This window comes from Topomyia yanbarensis, chromosome 3 (assembly GCF_030247195.1).
Source record: "Topomyia yanbarensis strain Yona2022 chromosome 3, ASM3024719v1, whole genome shotgun sequence".
NCBI lineage: Eukaryota > Metazoa > Arthropoda > Insecta > Diptera > Culicidae > Topomyia > Topomyia yanbarensis.
Genome location: NC_080672.1, coordinates 72,630,948 through 72,638,273, shown reverse-complemented (window position 1 = coordinate 72,638,273; position 7,326 = coordinate 72,630,948).

The window sequence follows — 7,326 nt, the reverse complement described above, 5'->3', positions numbered from 1 at the left end:
GAGCAGCACGAACAGAAGAAGAGCACAAAAAAAAACTAATAAAACGAGTAGATAAAAGCCTTCGAAATTTATAAGCTGGTAGAAGAGGCCGTTCACTCTCTCCCTGTCCAACCGGCCGCCCACCGCCGGGAAGGCGGAAAAAGTTTTCCCGTTTCTCAAGCATCCCCAAACGTCGCCGGTCGGCTCTCGGGCTAGGAAGGGCACCTATCTGCACGGGGGTTCGCGGTGTCGAATGTGGGCGTTTGTTGTCCGACCAGTATGCACTCGTTGAAGTTCCGGCTTTGGGGATCGTGCGATGCAAGAGCCAACCTATAATATGCTCACCCTGTGTCCTCATTTTGACTTATGAGAAATAACTCAACTGCAGCCGTTCCAGGCCGGGAACGATGACGATGATGATGTTGATGACGTTTCCCCCCCTGTTTGGCCGATCAGTGCATGAGCAACTCTCGAACCCGCTCCGCAGACGCGACGGAAGCGGATTAGATGATGATGCACAATATCTGCTACTTTACGTGGAGAGTCAGTGCCAGGAAATAGGGCCCATCGTGACAGCACCAGCAGCGGAAGACTATCACCGATGGCCTTCAGACGTGTGTTCCTGCTGACTGCGTTGGCTTTTCGAAGGATGAAGGGGCAAACCAGCAGGGTATGGCTTTTCCTACTGCCGCGGCTTGTAATCGGATTTGAGCAAGAACCGGGGCTCCTCTTTCAAACGTGGCCCACCAGATGGCGGCCGATGTTAGCTTGGTGGGAAATTGTTGGAGAATGTGGGATTCGAGCCGCGAAGTAATTTGAACCATTCGCTTCCACCGCTGTTTGCAATTTGCAGTTCGCTTTGTGTGTCGTGTTTCCCGGTTGGATTCGTGTGAATTTTTCGTCGTCTATCATTTGGTGGAGGGGAGGATGTTTTTTGGGTATTTTGATACGAGGTCGATAAACGTGGTCATGTTGTGTCGTGTCGAATGATTGTTGTTGTGATTTATTCTTGTTTGAAGTAAGGTATTGTATTTCGACTATGTTAGATCGGGTACAAATTTCATTTCTCGTCCATTTACAAAATCTTTAATCGTTGTTTGATGGAGCTGAGTGGTATATTGTGGTTAACAAAGAACCTCGCGTTTCTCTCGCTTCAGAGTTATGAGCAATAGATTACCCGCTCACGATTAACTGACACAAATTACTAGTAATACACATTTCTTTTCAATTGTCGCCGTGCTGATAATTACAAATATCCTGGTCACATCAAACAGCATCCATCGTCAATCGAAAAGGCTTTTGTATGGTTTTAGCGAAGCGTGGGGAATCAACATCATCTTTACAAATTACTCTAACTATGTACAAGAAATACTCGGCATGGACATGTCCATCCATCAATCGAAGTGCAGTCTCGTTTGTAAAGCCTAGATAAACAGAATTCCATCGGATTCCGGTGGGAAATTTATCACTTATATCTGACTGTAGCTGTAGTATAGCTATGTATGTATGTACTCCATAGAAGTAAGCATCCATTTCGTTCAATAAGATGACGTCCGCGCCTAGACACGTGACTCTCCATATTGCTGCTGCCACGCTCTAGGCTGGGTGGGTCCGACACAGACAGCAGCCTGTATGCTCGCACCGGAGGAAAACGATGGCGTCTTACTTTGCTCGCTAAATGAGTTTTTGCTTTTCCGTCTTGTTTTTTTTGCTCTTGGGGAAAAATCAGCATAGTTGAACGAAAGTAATGCGCGTTGGAATCTTGATGACGTCGTTGGGGTGGAATTTTTACGATGGAAGAAGACGGCTGCCGTGAGTTGATGGTGATTTTGCTAATTTTTGATCTCATTCATCAGTCCAAATCACCATCAGATCACGGCAGTGCGAGTATTTCCTGCTTCTAGCTAATATTCTAAATGAAAAGGAAGGATATTAATATGTAATTGGAAATCAATCATTATTCCGGTATTGATATTATTTTGAAGTAGAATACTTCTGACGGTTCGATAATGGGGTCGTGTTTGACAATTTTTACCAGTTCTTAAATTCTAATAAATTTCGTTCTACGGAACGAAATCGTAATATTTTTACACCATTTGATTGAAAATATGCGCACGTGTTTTGTATTCGATTCCGCACACTGTACGACTACTACAAATAAAGCAAAAACGAATTTTTAGAAAACCCTTTCAAAATGACGGGGGAAATTGCAAAATTCGTTTTGTATCAGTGGATGCTCACTTGCCAAACCAGCAACATGTTGACTGTATTATCCAGGCGGTACAATAGGCGGCAGACACTGTGGATTTTCAGCAACGGTGGAATAGGCACACACTCGCACCTAACTGACTCAATCAAATACGACTGGTTTACAAATAGCGGTGCAGCGTGTCCGTTTTAATCGTTCGTCGCTCGAATATTAAACGAGCAACTTCATGGCTATATCGTCCGGACGATGCAATCGTTCGTGTACGTGCAGGATTTCGGTTCCCATGGCGTGGCAGTGATCGCCTTCCATACAAAAGTCGGACAAAACCTCAAAAGTGGCCCGAATTTGATGAAAACTTCACATTAGGGTAATTTTGTGACGCTGAATTCATATTTGATGTTTATTTTTTTGTTTTTTAAATCCTCAAAATTTTGGCACTTAGGTTGGTTCGAAAATTAAACATTTACGAATATAAAGTGCACTATTTCCGAAAATTCATTTTCAAAAAATTATGTTCGGTGAATTTTTTAGCAGAATACACATTTTTTCAATTGTTCTGGCATCACTGTCTGTTGAATACCGGTTGTTTATTAAGCTGAAAGTTTTTTTCAAGTTTTTAGTATTTTTACAATCGCGATCTGTTTTATTTTTGTTTTACGTGTATATCTTGTTTATCGATTGTACGAGTGCATTGAAATTTAGTGGCTTCAAGCACGATATTATCTAGTTGTGTTCATTCGTGAAAGTGCAAGTTTTGTTTGTGATTTTTGTTGACGTTATCACTGCGCACTACGTCACGCTCAATTTTTCCGCCAAAAGCTATCTTCTGGTAGATAGCTGAGATTACACATTGTGTGCAAGTTCGCTTGGATTGACGCACGTTATCATACCAGTTAGTTATTTTGCGCATATTGCATACCCGCTAGGCGTTATTTCTGCACCAAAAGCATGGCTTGTACCAACTGCTCGAAAGTGGTTAATGATTCTGATCGAATCACATGTCGTGGTTACTGCGGAAATTCGTTCCACATGATTTGCGTCAAGATGGATTATGATGTTCGTGACGTTCTGGGAACCCACCCACGGAACCTATTCTGGATGTGCAACGGCTGTGCTGACTTATTTTCGAATGATAATTTCCGTAGAATGGCTTCGCGTTGTTGCGACATAGTACCCGACGACAGTTCCTTGAAATCTATAAAGAATGACATAGCTGATTTGAAAGATGTCGTCAAAGCTCTCTCGGTTAAAGTTGACTCGAGACCGCTATCCCCAACCGTAAGCACGCCTTGGAAAGGGATTGCTGCATATAACCCAGTTTCAAACACGCCGAAGCGCAAACGTGAAGATGATCCGCTCAAAACGAAAATCCCTAATATTCGCGGATCCAAAGCTGCGTTTGAAACGATAAAAACAATTTCACCACCTGAGGAGTTGTTATGGGTTTACTTGTCAGCATTCGATCCCACCACGACGGATGATGAAATTTCTAAGCTTGTAAAAGACTGTCTGGGGGTGGATCTGCAACCGAGAATAGTGCGTCTAGTTCCTAAGGACAAGGATCTCTCGTCTCTGAGCTTCATAACCTTTAAAGTTGGCGTTAGCAAATCATACAGGGATAAGGCTCTGTCCAAAGACTCTTGGCCGGAGAACATCTACTTCCGTGAATTTGTGACCAATTCAAAAATTCAACGACCTATCATCAGAATTGCTGCGGAGAAGAATCCATCTGGTGGTGGACAGTAGCGCCAAGTTATTCTGGATAAACTCGTCTGTCCAACTTCTTGTACCCCGGCGAGCGATCTCGCTCTACCTGACGAATCGGCGACTTCTTCTGTGTCAGGTAAAGCCAAGAAGGGTATATGTCCTTCCGAAGCACTTCCAGATACTGCACACCCTCAATGTAAATTTCACTTACAGTCTGATGATGAACACAACTTAATGAACTCTACCGCTGCAGCGAATCTACAATGTCAAAATGAAAATTTCGATCGCATCGCATCTGTCCGCTCAGGTAAACATTTGAAGAATATATGTCCTTCCGAAGCTACACGTGATACTGCGCACCCTCAAGTACGCCTCCTATTGCAGTCAGCTGCTGGACACAACAGTCATAACTCGGTCATTCCCTCCGCACCGCTGCTTGCTCCCCTTCTGGACAACAGTACATCCTGCTCTCCCCGCGTCACTCGCGGTTATGCTGATCATCGAACTCGCAGTCCTGAAAATTGGTATGCAGCACAACACCTCTCACATGACGCTGATGGTTTGCGGATCTACTATCAGAACGCGAGAGGGCTTAAGACGAAAATTGATGACGTGTATTTAGCTGCTGTGGACGGTGACTACGATGTTTGCGTCTTCACCGAAACATGGCTTGATGCGAGGATAACATCGGTGCAGCTTTTCGGCGATGCTTACACCGTGTACCGTGCGGACCGAAATAGTGGCAACAGTATTCGCGGTCGTGGAGGAGGAGTTTTGATTGCTGTTTCCACCGCATTTGCCTCATGTGAGATTGATGTAGGTAGTTTAACCAGTGTTGAGGCTGTTTGGGTTAGAATTACAACTCCATCGAGGAACTTTTATATTGGTGCTGTCTATATTCCTCCTGAAAAGCGACTCGACTGCAATGTCATGCAACTTCACATTGATGCTGTGAATAACGCTTCTTCACAAGCTGGCGCGGATGGCGTGATGATTGTCCTTGGTGATTTCAATCAGCCAGGGCTCATTTGGGTGCCGTCACGACACGGATACGCTTACCCTGACCCGATTGCTTCGACAACCAACATCGCCAGTCGTATGCTACTGGACGGATTTGCTTTCAACGGATTAAGTCAAGTAAGCATGATTCCCAATCACCAGTCACGCTTTCTGGATCTCGTCTTTGTTAGTGAGACTATTATACCTGTATGTTCCGTCAATGAAGCATCCAGCGTGATTGTTCCACTTGACAACTTTCATCCAGCGCTTGAAATCTCAATTGGCACTTTTCGCTCAGTTCAGTACGTAGAAACTGTTTCTGTCGACCGTCTCAACTTTCGCAAAACTGATTTTGTAAAGCTACGCAGTTCTCTGTCGCAAATTGATTGGAGTGTACTGTATGCCCAAAGGAGTGTTAATGCTGCAGTTGCCCTCTACAAGCGACTACTACTGAACTGCGTTGAGACCTCAGTGCCTAAATGTCAGCCTCCTAGCAAGCCGCCCTGGTCAAACAGCACTCTTCGAAAGCTAAAACGCACTCGAGCAAAAACTCTACGTGCGTACACAAATCGACGGTGTCCTCTTTCTAAGCGCATGTTCACTTTTGCCAGTAATGAGTATCGTTGTTACAACAAGCTTCTATATAAACGCTATGTAAACCGCATGCAGAATAATCTACGCCGAAACCCGAAGGGCTTTTGGTCATTTGTTAACACGAAGCGAAAAGAAACTGGACTTCCATCAAGGATGCTTTACGACGGCGAAGAAGCTACGACAACTGTGGCGAAATGTACGCTGTTTGCCAGATTCTTCTCAAGTGTTTTTTCAGCTAACTCGCCAACCGCAATCGAACTCGAAAATGCTACTCGTGACGTTCCTGCTTGTGCTGTTGATATGGATGTGTTTACTGTCTCCGAACAAATGGTTATATCTGCAATTCGGAAAACCAAGTCATCTTATGCACCCGGCCTCAGTGCTATACCTTCAACTGTATTGAAAAAATGTTCGGACTTCCTTGTAACACCACTTGCATATATTTTTAACCTATCGCTTCAGCAGCAAACGTTTCCTGAGGATTGGAAACGCTCAGTAATGTTCCCGGTATTCAAGAAGGGTGACAGATGCAACATGGAGAGCTATCGCGGAGTCACTTCGCTTGGAGTCGAATCTAAAGTATTTGAATCAATCATCAACGAAGCGTTATTTTCTGCTTGTCGACACTACATCAGTACATCCCAGCACGGATTTTTCCCCGGACGTTCGGTCGAGACGAATCTCGTCTGCTTCACGTCATTTTGCACGGATCAATTGTCTAAGAAATTGCAGGTGGATACTATCTACACTGATCTAAAAGCAGCTTTTGATAGAGTTAATCATGAGATACTGATAACAAAGCTTGATAAGCTAGGGTGTTCTACTAGATTCTGCCATTGGCTTCGATCCTACCTTGTACACCGTGAAGTCGTTGTTGAAATTGGCGATATTGTTTCAGAATCCTTTATCAACACTTCCGGAGTTCCTCAAGGTAGTACGCTGGGTCCACTGCTTTTTTCACTGTTCGTGAATGATGCAGTTTTCGTTCTAAGGCGTGGAGGAAAGTTGTTTTTTGCCGACGACTTAAAATTTTTTCTTGTTATACGAAATGAAGCCGATTGCCGTGAGCTACAGCATCTTATCGACACCTTCTATAGCTGGTGTGTAAGAAACATGATGGTCCTTAGTGTTGCAAAATGTTTTGTCATCAGCTATTTTCGAACGAGAAATATGCTTACCTTCAACTATAACATCGCAGGAACTCAGCTGCAACGCGTTGACCACGTGAAGGATCTAGGAGTCATTCTTGATGAAAGGCTAACGTATACTCATCACGTCTCTGCGTCCATCGACAAAGCCAATCGATTACTGGGATTTATTTTCAAAATTTCCAGTGAATTTCGGGATCCTCTGTGTTTCAAGGCTCTTTATTGCTCATTGGTGCGCCCGCAGTTGGAATTTGCAAACGTCGTTTGGTGCCCCTATCAAGCAACGTGGAGCCTTAGGATCGAAGCAGTCCAGCGTAAATTCATACGATATGCGTTACGTGGATTGCCGTGGAACGATCCGTTAAACCTGCCACCGTACGAGGACCGTTGTCGTCTTCTAGGACTTAATACTTTAACGCATCGGAGACATGCAGCGCAGGCTACTTTCGTGTCAAAGATTCTGCTGGCTGAATATGATGATCCGGAGCTACTAGCGCAAATCAGCCTCTACGCGCCTACCCGTTCTCTTCGCCCACGAGCCCTGCTGCATTCTGAAATGCGCAGCACTAACTACGCTGCCAATAGTCCGGTTTTAGCAATGAGTCGTCGCTTCAACGAGTTTGCTGAAATTTTCGACTTCGTCGTGAATTCTTCGCAGTTTCGTCGTCGTGTATTGTCACTAGTTTAATT